This window comes from Pieris rapae, chromosome 23 (genome assembly GCF_905147795.1).
Source record: "Pieris rapae chromosome 23, ilPieRapa1.1, whole genome shotgun sequence".
Classification (NCBI taxonomy): domain Eukaryota; kingdom Metazoa; phylum Arthropoda; class Insecta; order Lepidoptera; family Pieridae; genus Pieris; species Pieris rapae.
This window is the reverse complement of record NC_059531.1, coordinates 3,807,592-3,828,821: the sequence shown is the minus strand read 5'-3', so window position 1 is coordinate 3,828,821 and position 21,230 is coordinate 3,807,592. Positions and strand designations below refer to the sequence as shown.

Genomic DNA, 21,230 nt, shown 5'->3' with positions numbered 1-21,230 from the left:
AACATAAACATAGTATTAATAATACTGAATATTTATAGGTAATATTATTTATTATTATTATATTAGTTATTATTACTTTAAGTGTTTTTATTTATGTGGTTGCTTGATTGATTTTTTCCCTTGCTACATTGCTTATGTTTGCAATTGATGTGTATGTGTGTATAATTTGTGATGCCATATTTTCTTGTATATTTATACAAACACGTTGTTTTTTAACTTAATTATGACGTCCTTCGTTGCACATCTGAGCGTTTTCTAGTATATTATTAGGTAAATTTATTTTATTTATATAATTTATATTTATTTTACAGCTAGTCCTTGGACATAGGCCTCTTCTAAGAGCTTCCACTCCTATCGGCTTTACAAGCTTTACAAGCCACATGGGGCCATAAATACTCATATTTAGAAATATCAACTAACGAACATTTTTAAAAATAAAATATGTTTATTTTGGAACATAAGATCATCAAGGTATCACTTATTCCACGTCATTAAATTCGAACCTATTGGCATCCCTACTCATTGGCAAAGAAGACAGAGGGTGTAGGCCGAGAGAAAAAGCCAGCGTAAAAAACTCTTGGTACTCTTTTAAAAAAGCAAATCATCAAACAATACTACAATATTTAAAACAAATATAGCAAATTAACAACTAGATATTCGCTTACTTTATAGTAAGCCTTTTTACACAGCTTTTCTTTAATACATTTCTTAAATTTATTAAAAGGCGAGATAATAGAGCCTCTGGGATTTTATTAAAGAAGAGTATCACTTTTCGCAAAAAAGAATTACTATCTTTAGATACCTAGTCTAGTACGGGGAAATTGCAGCCTGTGTTTGTTCCGAGTATTATGGATATGTATATATTATATAAGAATACATTCTCGCTCTCTTATTTATTTCTTTAATGATATTATTTTTTATTTAAATTAAAAATAGGTACGCCGTTATCCCAATAATGTAGATTCGAAACCTTTATTTAAATACATTCATCAATTTGAGGGGAGAGTTCTGTGTCGACGGGATGAAAGTTAAATTTGACAATTATTACCCAAAGCCCCAACCCACCCAAATTGGATGTATTTTTCATCTTAATGAGGTTCAATTATTATTTAGTTTTATTTATTATTACTTAATTGTTTTTTATTTTGTCGTTGCTTGTTTAATATTTTCCCTTGCTAGGTTGCTATGTCTTACATGCAATTGATGTGTATGTGTGTAGAAGCTGCCCAGTGAAGTATTACCGAACCAATTCTACTTAAGATCCTTCAAGAAAAGAGCGTACCAATTTTTAATAGGTGGGAAACATGCGAGCCTTCTGGTACTGTATCCATGGGCGGTATGTGCTCGTTTGCGTCAATATAAAAAAAATTGGTTGCCTGTAAAGTCGGTATACGGGCGAAAGTTTTACGTGACAACGACTTTGAGTGGTAAAATAATTTTAATGTGAATATTCATTCGTGTAGTAGGAAGAAGGATGAATCACTTTTTATGTCTGTCTCTCTCGCTCTTAGGCGGGCTAACCATGCCCGAGTGGAAGGGACGCGTGCCTCTCACTCGCTCTCATTGTGAGCGCATAACGTGAGCGGAGCGTAACGCAGTTTCTTGAAGTGTCACCCGGCAAACCAATTTATAAGACGTTGTCACGTCAAAATAAGTTTGATTCGACATGTTTTATATATTAATAGGTTAAGTGAATACAACATTATTATCAAAAAGCTATAAAAGTAATCAGCTGTTGTCGTGACCGCCATCTTGTTTTATATTATTAATCAACACGCTGGCTTTCAGTCAGAAAGATAGTTAAACGTTTTCGACGCTACTTTATTTAAATCAAAATTCTAGCGACTTGATTGAATATCGATTTTTAATTAACTCTCTGATTTTACTGCGACAGTACAATTACATACAATAATTTTCAATATAACACACCCTTATTTCTACGTAAATAATTGCAAATGAAGTTGAAGTTAACTCAAACAACTTGTTGAGTCTGGAATCAGCATCAAATAGCTGATCCAATTAAAGTTTCACATCGAGTTTCATAGTTTGTATCTTAAGACGCCCTCGAAAAGATCTGTTATTAAAGCTTTAAGAAGCTTTTAACGCAGCATTTTCCATTTTCTAAGGGCGTAGGTTGTATTTACGTCACATATTTTAAGACAGACTTTAACTTAGTTAATAATTATTTATTTAAGCAGACAATCATTATCCGAAAATATTTATTTATTTACAAATATACATACACTATACCTACAATACTAAAGCAATACAATATGTGGAAAACCAAATAAGAAGTTTTTCAATCGATAATTTATTGTGAAACCAAATAGATTATTTTAGAATTTAACAAACATAAAAATTTTTACTTGGTAACTTGTCGGATTTTTTATCGAAAAAAAATATATGTTTGTGTCTGTATGTGTGTGTGAATGTGTAATGTGTAACCAAATAATGACATCCATTAGTTTTAAACGACTGTCCTTCCGTTAGACTACTTTTGCTAAATTGTTCATTATCAGTAGGTATTTAATTCTTTAGTTTTTCTTTTCATATGTCTGTTTATGTAATGTTGTAATGTATTTTTTGAAGCTCAGAACAAAACCAAATCTATAGAAATAGAAAGGAGACAACGTACTTTGCTTAAAATAATTAATTTTAAACCACACAAATTTCCAACCAAAGAAGTTTCGATTCCAATAGAAATCTTACCGTACGTACGTACACACACATTGTTAAGTAATCACAAAGATCTATAACAAAAGGAGAAAAGGAGTTGCTACTAGAGATGCCACGAATATTCGGCTACTATTATGTATTCGACCTATTCGGCCACTTTTTTTGGTATTCGGTGTTCGGCCGAATAGTATTTATTATTCGGCCGTGGACAAAAATCGTGGACAAAAAAGACACATCATATTACTCAAGATTTGTATTTATTACCAAATTACAATATTTTAATGAGTAAAATTAAGCAGCGGTATGTTATAATGGATATAAACAAGCTTTTCAGCATTTGATGGTAGTAAACGATTACGCTTTTCATTGTTAATGATACCAGTCATTTGCTAGTGTCGTTTTTTAACACAATTGAAAAATAACTAATGAACTTTTTTACAAAATCGTAGGTGATATACCCAGTAATTTGTATTTACATTCTATATTACTTTAACATAAACAATTTTGAGTTTTTATGATCGATCGTGTTTTGTTTTCCAGTGTCTCTGTTAACTAAAGTTATTGCTACAATTATAAAGATAGTCTGTAAATTATTCTGTTGGCTGTTTCTGGCTTTTCATACATTATACCTACTTGAAGTGCTACAATGAGGCAGCCGCTCTTTATCTTGTTTACCTACTCTAGACTTTTTCATTTCAACATTTTGCGTATTGTCTGTGGCAAGTTTATTTAAACTGCTCTTGAAATTGTATATTAAACATTTTTAAGTTTGCCATTGGATCCCGTACTTAGAGCCATCCATTCCAATTAGTAAGTCGACTTCACACGATACAATATAATGAATTTATGTATTCGATTGATTAATTAATATTATTTAAAAGCAGTTGATGGCCTAGTGGCTTAAGATTTCGTACGATCCCCGGCTGTGTACTGAACTGCGCTTTCATACTATGTACGCAAACATTCGCTCGAACGGTAAACCAGATACATAATATATTGTATATATATATGTATCTGTATATATGTGTGTATATCTATATATATATAGTTCTGGGCCCCAGATACATATCTGAGGCCCAGAACCAGAAAAAATTTATCGCCAATGATTATTTTATTTCATAAAACAATGTATGCGTTAATAAGTTGACTGCTGGAACCCACAGCATAGGCTCAACCATCACGTGAATATGGAAGCTATTCAACTCCTTGATACCACGGGCCTAGTGAGAAGACTGAAAAGGACAAAATCATTTGAACTAGTGAATTAGTGGACGTTTTTTTTTTTTTTTTTTTATTTTTTTATTGATAAAGATTGCCAACGCTCGGCACACTGATACATTGGTAAAAACAAACACAAAATACAATTTTGAATGTGATGAGCAATTAGAGGCAAGCATGACATTCATTTAGAGCACACGTTAGTGCTAAACAGTGAGTGAAAAAAAAGAACCCAACTTCTAGTATTCTAGTATTGTCTTTTATTAACATAACATTACACATTTAAAGAAAAACAGTTTTTTTAACGGATTGGATGCGTGTATTATTGTAGAAACGTCGGTTAAATTTAAAATTATATTTAAATAATTATGAGTTTACAGTAAGTAATACATAACTTCAATCCGTTAGAAAAATGTTTTTCTTTAGAGTGGCTTCTCTTTAACAGAGACTGTAAGTAGTGTGATTGGAGAATTCCTTATGATAATTTTTTTTAGTAAATTAGGTAAGACTTAAATTACTTATTAGTGTTAAGTTAGATCGTAGTGTTATTAGTGTATAAAAAAAATGTAAAAATGTGCGAATATTTTATAAACGTTGATATTTAAATTGAGTAAACTACTAATTGGGGGGAAATATTTTTTTATTATTTAATTACTGAAGTATATATTTTATTCCAGAAAATCAAACAATCACTACGGGGTCTTACAACAAAATGTTCCACATTTTAGTTGACAGACTCAAAAGGTAGCCTACTTAAAAATATAATATTAAGGCCATATTCATAATAAGCCATAATTTGTATTTTAAAAATAAAATTGATAAATAAAAAATATATTTGTATTTTATGTGTTGATAAGTTTATTGACATACCGGGATAACATAATCCAAAAGACGGATGTTGATGCGTTGTCGCTTCGTAGCGCAAAAGATTTTTTAATACAGTTGCTCAAAAAGTGGCATATTGCAGGGAGGTATAGCGTTCGGAAAGTGGGCTATTACACACTCGTGCTTTTTCTTTGCCATTCCCGCACTCGTGCGTTTTCTTTGCCAACTGTCAAAACAATGTGTATTAAAAAGAAAAAACCAACCACGAAGGTTTTATTCAAATGATTCATAGAAGTTTTTATGATATATGATTTCTAAATATTATAATAATTGGATTCAATAAGTTCGGTTAGGTTTCTTTTCATTTCATATCAATTAAAAAAATATTAAAAAGAATTTTATGATATATGCAAATACGTATTTCTAAAAAGTTGACTAATAATTGGATTTTGTTTCATATCAATAAAAAAATATTAAAAAGAAAAAACCAACCACGAAGTTTTTAGTAAAAAAATCACAGAAGTTTTTATGATTCATGCAAATATTTTAAAAAGAAGCTACTATTTGTTTCAATATCAGATTTAATGATTGGACTCAATGAGTTAGATTTGGTTTTCTTTCAATAAAAATAGTCTACTGAATAATTGGCTGTATTGGCCAAGTTCCCTTTGCCTACCCAGAATGGGTGAAGAAAAGAAAAAACAAGCTTTGCTCATATTCTTGCGGTTGGCGCCATTTTCCAAAAATGTTCTTTCGAGTTGAGTTATTTTTTGCACAAAATGAGTAATTTCGACGATATTTTATTTGAATGAATACCACCCGAACGCAGTATAATTGCATAAAATGCTTCGGAGAACAATTTACCGGAAACATATAAGTCGCTACATATCTACGTGCAACGAATTTATTCCCTAGAGAGAATAGAAAAAAAGCAAATATTTTAATTAAATTGCTTAATTTTTTCGCAACTGTATTAAAAATAGTCGTTCAGTACACGTGCGGTACCGTCATTGCAACTTGTCCCGACTGTCAACCCTCACCTTCGGCTGCGCCTCGGCTCGGGTAGACATTCGTCGGAACTCGTTGCAATGACAGGCTTTCCGCACTTGTAATGAAATATACTATTACACAACAATGATCAAAAAATTCCACACAGGAAGCTTTGCAAAAAAGCGTCGAAATGTTAAGGCCCTTCTTAAAAGGCTTTATATAATATAATATATTTATTTAAGTATATTTTCGTAACAGATAAAGTACGAGGTAAAGAACGACACTCTTTTTATTAATATAAAAATATACAAATGCTAGAATGTATATACAACATTACACAATTTAATACAACAATAGCAATATAATTGGGTTCAAAATGTATATCAAAATGGATTAGATTTGTAATTATGTAAGCAAATGAATAAGTCTTGAAACAACTAAAACTAATGGCTAAATTCGCGCTGTCAGGCACAAGGGGGCGTAGCTCAGATGGTAGAGCGCTCGCTTAGCATGCGAGAGGTACCGGGATCGATACCCGGCGCCTCCAAATTTTTTTAATTTTGTATTAAAAGTAAAAATATTTTTTTTATTTTACGCTTAATTTCATGCGTACTAGTTCTAGTATGTAAACGATAATACAGTCCGTGGGCTTTTTATTTATAGCACGTTGCCTGTTAGTACATACTCATTTTACGTGCATATATTCGTATGTCAGAAAAACGCTCCGATTATTTTTAATTATTATCAATAAATATTCTGATTGAATCAATTGACCGTTGTATTTTATTCCTTCTTAATCATTAAAATTTTGTTTGTATTACTTTTAAGATTCATAATTTAATTTGATTTGTTTTGTTATAGTTTGCTTTCATTATAGTGAAATTATTGCTTAGTTTAAAATAATAACTTTACGAATAAAAGTGCGACTATTGTTCGTATTGGTCGAACCAATCAGAGCTAGGCATTTGCCTCGAGTTGAGGCGCCATCTTAACTTGGCTTTACCGATATCTCCAAAAGAGTTCTTTTGGAGATATCGGTAAAGTATAATAGTGAATAGATGTTGGACCGAGTTCGGTCTAAAATTACTTAATTTTTAATTTATTATTTAACTAAAAACTATTAAATATAGGTCAAATAATAAGTATTCAATAAAAAAACACTTTTAAAGTTATATATTTAGTTGGCTTAAAAGTTACGAATCAGACAATATAGATAGTAGATACCCATTTAGTTATATTTATATTTATCAGAAGAACAAATTTGTTTTAATGGTAATTATTTCAAATAAAAATTAAACTCTCAGCACGTTTTTTTTTATTACTGCTCAAATTTTCGCGCGGTATCTGAAAACGGGGCAATTTAGCGTCCCACAGTTCATTTCGGGGATTCCGGGACTCGCAAATATTTATTAAAGTGTCCCAATAACCATACGACGGATTAAATAGCCATCTGTCGATACAAGCTATACATGGCAGTTCGTATGGGTGTATGTGGATATACCTTTGTATGAAAATGACAGTTCAACTGTGCCAATATCCTATCTTAAGATTTTAACTTACACCAGTTTTTAAAATGATTAAAAAGCTATTTGATATGTTTTAAACATAGACATGTATATTTTAATATTAATTGTACGGTTTTATTTACTTTATTTGGTTTATATTGATTATCAAATATGAGTGTTAAGAGCGAAGACATTGAATTCTATCTGTTAGAATGTTTTTAATCTGAGATTGTCGATTCATTATTGGTTTCCGGCGTAAGATATTTGTGCTTGGAAGTTAATTGTGCCTTGAACCTGACACTCATTATAATTTAGGCTAAAGTTCCGTCTGAAGTAGAAAACACTTAAAATTAAATATTGTACCATCTATCTCTCTGTCTGTCTCTTTTGTGCTCGTATTTCACCCACACGACACCCACTAAACTCAATAATGACGATGATATCGAAGACTGCTATATTTCTCCGCCACTTATATAGTTTGTGTTATATATATATACAGTGGATTTTATTTATAACGAGCTTAGTAGTATCCATAACGACAATTATAGTCTAAGATCCGGCTGCAGGATTACTTCGCTCATCGGTTATTTGCTAAAAACCAATTTTTTATGTATATTTAGTAGAAGTATAATATAGGTGTAAGTATTAAGTAGGAGAATGTATATCTACCAAGTTGCCTATCAAAATTTGGCAACTAGTATTTTTAGTGAAATTATTTTGAATTGATTTTTGGAAAAACATTTCGTTCACTTGTTATTTAAATAAAATATTGTTTACATGATGACAATCTACATAAGGATTTAAAAAAATCACGGGTGCCGTTGATCTTGGCCGCACTTCTTTGCAGCCAGTTGTAAACAGGTATGATTAAGATATGTACATTTATTCGTTCATAATCCCTATAACATAATAATCTAAACCCCTTGAATTATTAGCATACATTAGTAGAAAATTCATGTGGCTAGCGACGTTGGATGTAACGCCATTTATAACAAATTCCTAGAAATCCCATGGATGATGGAAATATTGCGGTGTCATATCAAATCACATTAAATCACAATAAGTTTCAAAGTGACATTTTGAGTTATTATTTAAATGTATCAAAATAAAAATTTAAAATAAAATATGATTATTATGGAACATAAGATACAGGTATCACTTATTTCACGCCATTAAATTTGTATCGCAGACATCCCTACTCATCGGCAAAGAACTCAGAGGGTGTTGGCCGAGAGAAAAAGCCGGCGTAAAAAACTCTCGGACCTCTTTTAATATAGCAAACCTCCAAACATTTATTTTAAAACAAATATCGCAAATTAATTAAAGGTACTGTCTAGCCCTATTCCCAGACCCTTTTATCAACTAGATAATCGTTAACTTTTTACACAGCTTTCCTTTATTACATTTCTTAAATTTATTAAAAGGCCGAGATAAAAGAGCCTCTGGTATTTTATTGAAGAAGAGTATCCCTTTTTATCAGTAAATAACTAAACATAAAAAAGTAGTAGTTTTAAATATCTTAGGGTCTGTTTCACAATGTATGGATAAAATGCCAATTAGCTATGCAACACATAAATTATTCGAAAGATAAAAGTTCCGAATAAGATACTTGGCATTATATGACAAATAGCGCTATCTGATAGTCGTGAAACGCAAAAATACTGTTTATTCTACAAATAAGTAACAAATAGCTTATTTGGAACTTATCCGGACATTGTGAAACAGGCCCTTAGTATTATTTGTTGCTTTTAAATGTCAATTTTCAGTTTTTTAATTTTTTTCTTTTTTTTTTAAATGTATTTTTGTCTTTTAATTGCTCGCTTGCTTGTTTTCTGTTTTTTATACATAAATTGTTAATCTTTGTAATCTGTTTTGGCTTTCTGTATTGTATTAGTATTTTGTATAATAATATGTATTAAGTGAGCTATAATTAAATAAATAAATAAACTATACAAATATATATGTTTTTATCTCAACCATTATCTGTAACGACGAAATTAGAGACTCCGTTGAGTCGTTATCCGGGAAATCCACTATATTTATACATAGGATTACACAATATGCATCGTTGCTCTCAAAGATCAGCTTCCTGTTACAGCACAGAAAATCCGCTCAAGGAAACTCCACATCCGTTATGCGACTATACGCTAATAATGCCGTATATACTTTAACCTACTTCAAAAGAGCAAGTTTTCATTTGAACGATTTTCGTGCCTTCGTTTTAAACTATCATTTGACACTTTTTTTTAAACACTCCTTAACAGGTGACCCTAAATTGACACGAGTGAACAATAATAATAATAATAACGAAACAAAAAAATACAAGAAATGTACTAACTATAGGCACTAACAAATAATATAACTTTTGACGGACTATGAAGTCCTTTAACCTATGTAATTATTAAAACGACAGTGTCAAAACTATATAAGGACAAGGAAATAAAATGAATGTGTTAACTTACTTTGTACTAAGAAATGTTTAAAAATATCTAGTTACTTAAATAAAAAATTCAACGTTGAACCGAGAAAAGCTACTTTTTTATTAAAACATCCAAATGAAAAGTGTATTTCTTCCAACTCGGCTACAGTTTCCAAGACTTCTATGAGTAAATAAAACGCTTGATATCACGATGAATGAAGCTTCGCTCACAGTATTAAAGTGAATCCACTTAAAATTGCATAAAATAATTTTTAACATGCAGATTTTGTTAAATATTCAACTTGTTATGCATAGAACGTCGTAAAATATATATTTTTTTTTTCAATTCAAACCCATATTAATTAATTAATAAATACAATCAATCGCAATATATGTTTAACGCATAACTTGTAGACGGCTGGATTATCTATATTTTTATTTATTCCTTAAAATCTGAGGAAGGATTTTTGGTGAAAAAATAGGATAAATTGCATTGTAAATTCAGTTTTTATTTCAGCGAATCGTGAAGTCGCTATAGAATAGGTTAACAAAATGTTTCATATGTTCGTCCGTATCACCTTGACCGTTTGGCCGTTTCACAACTGAGTGTCTTTCTAGGCAGTTTTTGCCGCGCACCAATACTTTGTGGAACCAGCTGCCCACTGAAGTATTTCCGAACCAATTCGACTTAGGGTCCTTCAAGAAAAGAGCGTACCGATTCTTAAAAGGCCGCCAAGGCATTCGCGAGCCCTCTGGCAGAGTATCACTTAACATCAGGTGAGCCTCCTGTTATATATAAAAAAAAGAATAAATAAAAAAAAACATATTAAGCTAGACGATGATGGATTACGAAAGTAACATCTATTTTACCTTATTAGTATTAGATTAGGAAATACTCGATAAATAACTCGACTAATAAATAATAAAATCCTACTTGTTTTCACTTTCTACACAAAGTTGCAGCCGCCTTCGTCTCAAGTGCCAAGGTGACAGTTATGACGAAGAGCATGCAAAGTGTTCTCTGCATTTCACATGACATCAGAGCTATTACGTATCTTACGGCTTCTAAATTTCACATTGCTTCAATGTATATTGATGTATTAAAGTTAGTTAACTGTGGCCGTTTTTCCGAGATTTATTAGTTTCATTTTTTGACACTAGATGGCGCTCAATTTTTGTTTTGTTAATAAATTATGAAATGTGTTTAAAGATGAAAAAGTTATCGCAATTTCAATACGAGTCAAGCAATAACGTTTTTTAATTTCGTAAACCATAAGTAACAAACGTTTAAGTTTAATTTTTAAAACAATATGGATAGGGCTTATCTAGTCTGTATATCAAGTCATTTCTATGACAACATACAGCAAATATGCAGCAATAAAACTAATCTAATCAGGTTTAATATTTTTTATGTTCATAAATATACAATAGGTAATAGAAATTAATAAAATATATATATTGTTTTTTTATATAATAGGGGGGCAAACAGAGCCTGCGGGAGGCCCAAAGAGGCAGTCATCGCAACCCATACACATTTTTTGGTGGGTGCGTTGCCGGCCTATGGGGGAGGAATACGCTCGAATTTTGAACTGTTGGAATCGCCCGTAGTCGATTCCACAGTCCGCAAAAGAAAATGACTTGTGAAACGGACTGTGGAAGAGTTCAAGCCATCAAGGTGATATTTTGATTTGATGGTATAATAAATAGTATATTTTTTATTATAAGTTTAAAGTTATAATGGTAAAAAATATCAATAAAACTCGAAACAAACGCTTTGAAATCCGTTTAATTATTATTATTTAAAAGCGTACTGTGTCAGATTAATTCATAATACATTATACAATTGCATAAACTCGCCATCTATTTAGTCAATGGGACCTTTCAGTCAAAGCTGGAACGTAGCCGTAAGATTTGATAGTAGATACTTTAAATAGCGCCATCTTCTGAGTTACCTGATAAAGGAATACAGAAAATATTACGTAGCGGCGCTTGGCGTTTTGGTAACTAAATGCTTGCGAGGTATATTACCGTAGTTCCTCACCGTAAAACTAGATGGCGCTAATAATGAGCGTCAATTTCTTGGTTGTAACAGTAAAAAATTTTGTATATTTTTTAAACTTTGGTTCTAGTTCTTTTAGCGCGTTTAGGACAGATATGACATATAAATATAAATAATAAAATCTACATAAAACCTTTTTTTCCTTGTTGAAACCTCCATGACTTACCTGTGAACAAAAAAAATATCATTTTCAGTACATTAATTTTTTACGACGTGCGCTTTAAGATCTTTATACGTTTACGTTTTAACCGACTAAAAAAATTTTTAATAAACATTTTTTTTTACAGAACCGGGGGCAAAATGGGCAGGAGGCTCACTTGATGTTAAGTGATACCGCCGCCCATGGACACTCTCGATGCCAGAGGGCTCGTGAGTGTCCATGGGCGGCGAGAATGTGTACTAAATTAAGCTGTTATATGTATGTTTGTCAACAAAACTTCTCAGCAACTAAAATCATATCGCGAAGATACTTTCTGTTTTGAATATTCAATTCCATCATTGAAAAGATTCCCAAGTATTTTAAGTTAAAATCATGATGTAATTTGTGGTATAAACAGATCATGAACAATCACTTAAGTGCCATTACAGATGAGTAAACATACTCTGTAATAGCAAGAAGGTCAGAGGGTTCGCAATCGAGGGCCTCTCAAATTATTTTCTCACAATCAATTACAATAATCGGGCTTCGAATTTCTTCTAAGGTCTAGTCTGGTTTTTTTATAGAACAGGGTCCAAACGGGCAAGAGGCTCACCTGATGTTAGGTGATACCGCCGCCCATGGACACTCTCAATGCCAGAGGGCTGGCGAGTGCGTTGCCGGCATCTTAAGAATTTTTAGAAAGAAAAAACTTTATTATACACAATAAACGTTTTTTTATTGTTCCATATTAGGGTTGCCTGGAAGAAATCGCTGGTTAACGTTAAGGTCACCCGTTGCTTATAACTTATGTAACCTGCTTTTTTTATATATGAATTTGTATATTATGGTAACGAAGTGTAAATATATAAATAAATAAAAATGATTCTCAGTGTCGTGTTACCGATATATTTTATAATTAAAGCACATTCTTAAATAATTTTCGTTTATTTGCGTATAATATATTGAGTTGCGTTTTTAAATAATTTTTTTTTTTCCAAAATTAGTAACATAAGTCGATTTTGAAAAACTATTGTAGCACAAGAAGAATATTTATTTAAGATTGTTAGCCAATGGATCAATTTAATCATTAGTGAAAATATTGTTTTTAAGAAAGTGGTTTGGTGAAAGGGCCTCTGAAGAGCTTCTTGCATTAGCAGTCGGTACATTTATAGAATGGTACCTACTCTAATTATTTAAATAAATAAACTCGCTTGAATCATAAATAGATGTTTTGTGTTATTTCCTCGTCTATGCTCTGTTGTTTATAAGAAACTAGTGACCCGCCCCAGCTTCGCACGGGTGCAATGCTGATGAAAAGCAGGTTTTTATTATGTATTGTTATTTCCGTCGCTGGAAAACTCCGATAATATACGCGACATATACCATATAAACATATACTATTACGGACTTTTCTGTATACCTTTTCAATGTGTACAATACTAAGTACATTATTTTGATAAAACTCGTAGGGTTCAGCCTGCGTTTGCAATGTAAGCGGAAAAAATGTAATTATTTTTAGAAAATTTAGTTCATTAGAAACCTCAAAAATAACAGTACATACTTCTCCACTATTTAATGGATGTTATTATACATATAAACCTTCCTCTTGAATCACTCTATCTATTAAAAATCCGTTGCATAGTTTCAAAGATTTAAGCATACAAAGGGACAGAGAAAGCGACTTTGTTTTATACTATGTAGTGATGATAGTGGTGTATATGTCATGCATAATAGTTATTGATATTCTGTGATTTTTAATGTTCTCTGTGGCTTTGTAAATTTGCTTTGTATATAAATATATTTTTATCTACTAAATCGTACATACAATTAAAAATACACTAAAATTAGATTAAAAAAACTCTAGATTCGCCTGTAGTGTTCAATATCTGGGCCTAGTGCTGGGCAGGCTACTTCTAATTAATTTGCTATTTTTGTTTTAAATATTGTAGTATTTTTTAATGATTTGCTTTTTTTTTAAAGAGTACCGAGAGTTTTTTACTTTTACGGCTTTTTTTCTCGGCCTACACCCTCTGTCTTCTTGGCCGATGAGTAGGGATGCTTACAAGTTCGAATTTAATGACGTGAATTAAGTGATACCTTGATGATCTTATGTTCCAAAATAAACGTATTTTCTTTTTATTTTTTTTATCTGACGTCGAAGTAATTTTAATTTTACTGTCCCCATCTATTTGCCTTAATCTGTGGAAGCCACAAATGCGCGTCACAAAAATAATAAACGTGTTGTACTTGTACACACGCACACACAATTTTCCTGGATTTTCACTGGATAATATGTATTCAAGGAAGGTTTAGCAATAACAACTTTACGAGCTCCGGGTTGCTCTCGTAAATACTGTATCAAGATTCTTGCAGATACGAGTTTTTGCTTTTATACATTTATCGAGTTATTAATAATGCTTTTAAAAATATTTTGTTTCACAGTTTTTCACAGAAATCATGGAGGCGTACAGTGATGATGATTTGCAATAATAATAATAATAATAATATTTATTTATTTTCTCACAAAAACTTACAATACTTCATACATAATATGTTACAATAATGTATCTAAATAATTGTTATTCTTCTTTGGAGTAATTCTTATTGTTTATGTGAGACGGTTGTGCACCTGTGTCACAGGTCATCAGGCCTCCACCACTTCGGATCGACAAAAGATAAAAGATAATGATGATTAGAGGCGTAGTGGTTTATCATGGATGGCGACCAGTTCCATCAACCTAAAGGGAGGATCCTCAACCAAATCAAATCTAAACTCAATCACTGATTGGCCCAAAGATCCTAGTTACTATTTTTTCAAGAATTTCGCTGTTGGCCTGAAGGGACTTGACAACTCAACTCAGGCTATTTTAGCGAGCGTAGCTCGACTGGAAATGATGACGATGATAATTAATGAATGGAATTTATTATTTATGGGGATGGCACCAAAACAAATCCTGATATCGATATATCGGCGATATTTTCGGTTTGCCGATATATCGGCATCGGCGATATTCCTATTGCCAATACACTGATACTTTTCAAATATTCCGCTTTAAAAAGTTATAGACGATTTTAAAACAAATTGTGACTGTCATTCTTTTTATTGGCCACAAAATTAGGACAACAATTATGTCAACATTGACATACATACGAAAATATAAAACGCTGCGTTGTCCCTAAAACATGTCGACACAACCAAACAGTGTAATACTCCAAACAGAACTAATTTAAGCATACGAGGAGGTTCCAGAAAATAAACCACTCCTTATATGAAAATTGTATTCGTTTTACAACAAACTCCTAAGCGAATGTAGATCATGAATGTAATTATCACTAAATAAATTGTAGCTCTCGTTAAACTTAAAATAATCAATAAATATTTTTAATAAATTTGACGAATATTTTAATAATCCTAATCCTTTTTTTTAAACAGTGGCGGAAAGTTTCTTGCCAGTTCCTTTTGCCCGCTGTACGCCCTTACTTGCAAACTGGTAGTCAATGTAAATTTACAATTAATTTAACTTCTTTTCTGACGTTCATAAGTGTACTAGTATATAAAAAAAGTAATATAGTAAATAGTAATATGATAAAAGTTATTTTGACTTTGACTAATATATGATATAGTTTTACACTTCGTACGCTCACCATGTATATCTGAAAGAGATCGATCGTAGCGTAAATAAACAAATACCACGCGAGTATAAAATCGCAAATGCACGCGTCTTATATAAATGCAAGTAAATCCGCTGATAACATCTGTATTCATTCAAAACGTATTCTTGGAGAAATATATTACAAAAAGCATTCAGAATATAAATGAGTGGAGAGGTTCTAAGGATAATTTATTTTAATAAATTTGCTTTGAAATGAAAAGAAATAAGATGCCGTCAATCTCATTTCGTGTAATAGCTTCTGACAACATCAATCGTAAAAATAGTCATGAGTTTCTATACTAATATTACTGAACTGAAGTATTTCCGAACCAATCCGACAGGGTCCTTCAAGAAAAGAGCGTAAAAATTCTTAAAAGGCCGGCAACGCACTCGCTCTAGTATCGAGAGTGTCCATGGGCGGCCGTGGGTATCACTTAACATGAGGTGAGCCTCCTGCCCATTTGCCCCCTGTTCTATAGAAAAAGGAAATTCGTTTGTTTCCATCGAAAAGGCACCAAAACTAGTGGATCAATTTAAACCATTAATTCACCATCAGAGTCCTAAATTATCCCTGATGAATATAGGCTATAGTCCATCCGTGCAAAGCCTTTAAATGGCTAGTATATTAAAAATCTGAAGAGTATAGTTCAAAGTCACAGAAACTACTATACACACAAAAATGTTTTCATAAAAATGTATAGTTAATAGTAAGTATGCTCACAACTCGAAGAAGATTGGAACAATTCAAATTATTTTTCGTTTCTTGAACTCTGAGAAAGGTTTTTATGTAGAGAGAAATATAATAAAAATGGAAAAATGTAATTTTATTAAGTAGTAAGGTTTCTGTCTGAGAAAAGCAAACAATCTGTATGTAACATATAACGTTTTATATGTTGGTAAGTATATAGCTACTAAAAATCATAAGCTATTAAAATTATTTAAGCTAAGAAACTAAGCTAAGCTAATTTAGCTAAGAAACTAAGTTCACGGGGGCAGCTTTTATGAAACTACGTATTTGTATTAACATGAAACCTTTTACTCACAAAGAGATTAAGATTCCTTTAGTTAAGAGAGTTATGAAAAAGGATTTTCAGATTAACGGGTAGGTACCATCAGCAACTTAAGAAATATAATATGATATCATTGTACGTTCGGAGATCTATATACTTTCTAGTTTAAAAAACTAAATAATCAAGTAACAGAGCAGTAAATCTCATATTAAAAATCAGAAAAAAACATCAAATTCCTTCTGCAAAATCAAACATGCAGGCCTCTATGCAACCTCTCATGCAACCTCTCTTTCGAATTCTCGCGATTATATCGGAATTAACAGTAATTATCCGGAGCTGGATATATTCGGTAATGGGCTGATCGGATTTTAAAAAAGCATTGTTAACTTTCTATATCTCGAACTTCTCTCAAGGTTAAATCAAGGATAAAACTCTTTTTTTAAGTAATTGGAGGTCATTTCTCCCTGGAAGACCCCTACCGGGAGCCGATTCCACAGTTCCACAGTCTAAAACTAAATATCTAAACGGTATTGACAGACTAAGACTCGTACGTATATAAAATTAATAAAAATTTACAATTAATATTGTCTTGATAGACATGTAGTCTTTGTGAACTGGCTCATATCATCAAAAGTCAAAATTCATTTATTCATATAGGTAATATAATGTAAACTTATGAACGTCAAAAAAAAGAAATATTAAATGAATCTAATTTTACATTTACTGCCAGTTCTCAAATCAAGGGCGTAGAACGGAAGAGAAGAGCTGGCAATAAACTCTCCGCCACTCTTTTTAATCGCCAAATGTTTTTTACACAATGTTTGTAAGGAGCTGCAACCTTTACACCATGTTCCATCTTTAAATACATAATGTATATTTAAATTACACAATAGTACAGTTTACGAGAATTACGAATTTAATAAAAAATAAAGAAAACCGATTATTAAATTAAAAACTAATTGTTACATGTCAAAACTGAGTTCACCAGCCAAAATATGCGTTAAGTTTTCTCATGGGCGCGTAGAGGGCGTCAAACTTCATCAATATTTCATTGCGTTCACTAAGCCGCGTTTTTCTTTCGAAGCGTTTCGTTTTAAAATTTAAATTCACTTATTTGCATATTACACGGCGATTTATGACTTATTCGAGAACCAGCTAGGGCTTGTTGTTAAAGACAATTTATTTGGTAGCCCTTAGCAGTTCGAGAGTGACTCTTGCTTTATCAAGTCCTAAATTATTCATGCCCCGTAGAACTGAACTGAACTGAACTGGTAGTGTGTATTCACAGATCGCGGGTTCCAAATCACAATCACTGAAAAATCTGTGTAATTTTAAAACTCAATACACAGTTGTTATACACAAAATATTTTTCTCTTGATAACCTCGCCTCTTGGTCGATAATATATCTTTTCCGAGCCAAGAATTGTGGCATAGTTTATTATAAGCATTTCTCTGGCTTCTTCACGAAATATTACGCGGCCCCTAGACGCGGCTCCCTGGAGCAAGTTATATAAAAACAATAATATGAAATTTCGCTTATATTCCTGACTTTAATTTCAATTTCAAAGCCTTTATTACAACTAATATAAGAGATAGTTTACAAAATATATCTTAATATATATATTTCTTGTGTGCGTGTGTATGTGACTGAACTCCTCCTAAACGACTGGACCGATTTAGACGAAATTTTTTGTGTGTGTTCAAGGGGATCTGGGAATGGTTTAGATTCACAATTTTGTCCGCTGGACAATGTTTTTTTAATTAATTTTCAATTTATTAGTTGTTGTTGATTTTGGAATGTTTTACATTGGATCCGACAGACGGCGCTACCATCGCAGTGTCAAATTTTAAATAATATTCGAATTTTAATTTTAGTCTGTCCCGAAATTTAAAAAAAGTTTTGTTATCATTGTGTTATATCGTGTGTGACCATGTGCTGGATCGTTAGATATTGTCATAACATTTGAATAATAATTTTCATCAAAATGGCTTATTAAAAATTGAAATTTTGAAATTAAAGACGTGTAGACAGGACAACGTCTGTCGGATCCGCTAGTATGTATATAAGAATAGTATATTTCATTACAAGTGCGGAAAGCCTGTCATTGCAACGAGTTCCGACGAATGTCTACCCGAGCCGAGGCGCAGCCGAAGGTGAGGGTTGACAGCCGGAACAAGTTGCAATGACGGTACCGCACGTGTACTGAACGACTATTTTTAATACAGTTGCGAAAAAATTAAGCCATTTAATAAAACTATTTGCTTTTTTTCTATTCTCTCTACGGAATAAATTCGTTGCACGTAGATATGTAGCGACTTATATGTTTCCGGTAAATTGTTCTCCGAAGCATTTTAGGCAATTATACTGCGTTCGGGTGGTATTCATTCAAATAAAATATCGTCGAAATTACTCATTTTGTGCAACAAATAACTCAACTCGAAAGAACATTTTTGGAAAATGGCGCCAACCGCGAGAATATGAGCAAAGCTTGTTTTTTCTTTTTTTCACCCATTCCGGGTAGGCAAAGGGAACTTGGCCCATACAGCCAATTCTTCAGTAGACTATTTTTATTGAATGAAAACCAAATCTAACTCATTGAGTCCAATCATTAAATCTGATATTTAAACAAATAGTAGCTTCTTTTTAAAATATTTGCATGAATCATAAAAACTTCTGTGATTTTTTTTAGTAAAAACTTCATGGTTAGTTTTTTCTTTTTAATATTTTTTTTATTGATATGAAATATAATAAACCTAACCTAACTTATTGAATCCAATTATTAGTAAATTTTTTGAAAATACGTATTTGCATATATTATAAAATTCTTTTTAATTGATATGAAATGAAAAGAAACCTAATCGAACTTATTGAATCCAATTATTATAATATTTAGAAATCATATATCATAAAAACTTCTATGAATCTTTTTAATAAAACCTTCGTGGTTGGTTTTTCTTTTTAATATACATTGTTTTGACAGTTGGCAAAGAAAACGCACGAGTGCGGGAATGGCAAAGAAAAAGCACGAGTGTGTAATAGCCCACTTTCCGAACGCTATACGTCCCTGCAATATGCCACTTTTTGAGCAACTGTATTAAAAACTTCTTTAAGGTTTTGTCGCACAGCTGTCCTCTTGTACAGTTTGCCTTTGTGGCACAAAGGCCTCCTCCAGCTGTTTCCAGTGCTTCCTATCCCTGGCGAGTCTCTGCCACAGAGGACCGTTAGCTTTTATAAAGTCATCAGCCCACCGCGCACATGGTCTTCCTCTCCTTCGTTTGGTATTGTAGCGAGGTGTCCATCCTACGTAACAGAGTGACAATCGTTGGCAAGCCTATGTTAATAAATTAAGAGTGACGGAGTGTTCATTGCCAGTTCTTTTCGTTTGAACTTAAATTAAGAACTGGCAGTTATGTAAATTTAAGACCATTTTACTTTACATAAGTTTACATTAACAATATGAAATGATTTTAATTTTTTATTACATCCATACAGTATACGTGTAATGAAACATATGGCGCCATTTTTATATAACCTTTCTGCCATGGGCTAAAGCTAAATACACATTAAAATCCAACTATATAAAAGATGTTTTTAACACTTTCAGCGACGTTTTTAAATCAAATGACGGTGACCTACAATCGAGTAACCATGCAACCAAGAGACCGAAAAAGCCTAAAGCAAACGGATCAATTCGTACACTTTAAGCCATAAAAGCATGTTCATGTGTACTCATATGAGTGAGTGAGTCAGTGAACCAGTGTGCACTTTGATCGTAGACCACAATTTTCTTTTCACTGAACAAAAACAACATGAAAAGATATTTTAAAGCAACACGGCGCAATCCCAACTGTTTATTAATGGGTTGCTTTGTTGGTCTACAGCAGAAGCGAAAGCAGCTGCCTTTATCAATTTGGTATTGACATATAAACAATAGTTCTAAACTTGTTTAATATTTAATATTTATTGAGGTGACAAAAACCTAAAGCCAAGTGTAACGCTCAGAATTGGAGCACGTAAAAAGCTATTGCATAATGAATCGCGTAGCATTTATGTTATCGATATTTTTATGATATAGACTGAATCATGAAATTCCGTAACGAAAATAAACCTAACACGCGATGATGTAATAAAGGTGCGGCCAATACGCGTTAGAGCGGGACAGAACGTATACTGCGTCGCACATCGGTCCGGCATGTTCGGTAACGTAGCGCATGTGCGTTAGAGTGTGACAGAACGCATACTGCGTATTCACATTTCTCTGACGAAGTCGGTGTCGTAGCGTAAGCGCGTACGGTGCAGCAATTGCGCGTCAGAGTGAGATAGACTATATAGGCGCGTTAGTCTCATTCTGGTAGAATGGTATTTTGAATCAATTTAACATCTTTTCTGTTGACGGTCATAAGTGTACTTGGTTACCTGAATAAAAAAATTAAATAAAGTATAAGTTTGTAACTTGTACAACACGATAACTGAGTACTTTAAATTTTTCTCGCCGCGCCTCGATAAAACTATTACAGACATTACGCGGCGCTGTTCATTGTAGCAACGTTTTATTACAACTCATTATTATTCTCGCCGTTGTTTTGCAATTGTGAAATAAATGTCCATAGATGCTGAAATAAAGATTTTTTATTTGTAACTTGCTTCCTTTCAAGAATTACGTAATAATTTGGGGGTTCAGTTTACCAGGAACGTAAAACATTGTGGACATTTTAGATTTACTATCATCAACATC

At 32.3% G+C, this 21,230-nt stretch overlaps 1 protein-coding gene and 1 non-coding gene across 7 annotated transcripts in view; one reads left to right on the top strand and one right to left on the bottom strand.

Annotated features, from left to right (window-relative positions):
- The window catches only part of LOC110991488 (neurobeachin), a 413,995-nt gene that overhangs the window by 353,400 nt on the left and 39,365 nt on the right, over positions 1-21,230 (bottom strand). The gene's annotated exons all lie outside the window — the stretch shown is intronic.
- Positions 6,184-6,256, top strand: Trnaa-agc. The gene has a single exon. It is a non-coding gene; the product is annotated as a tRNA-Ala (tRNA).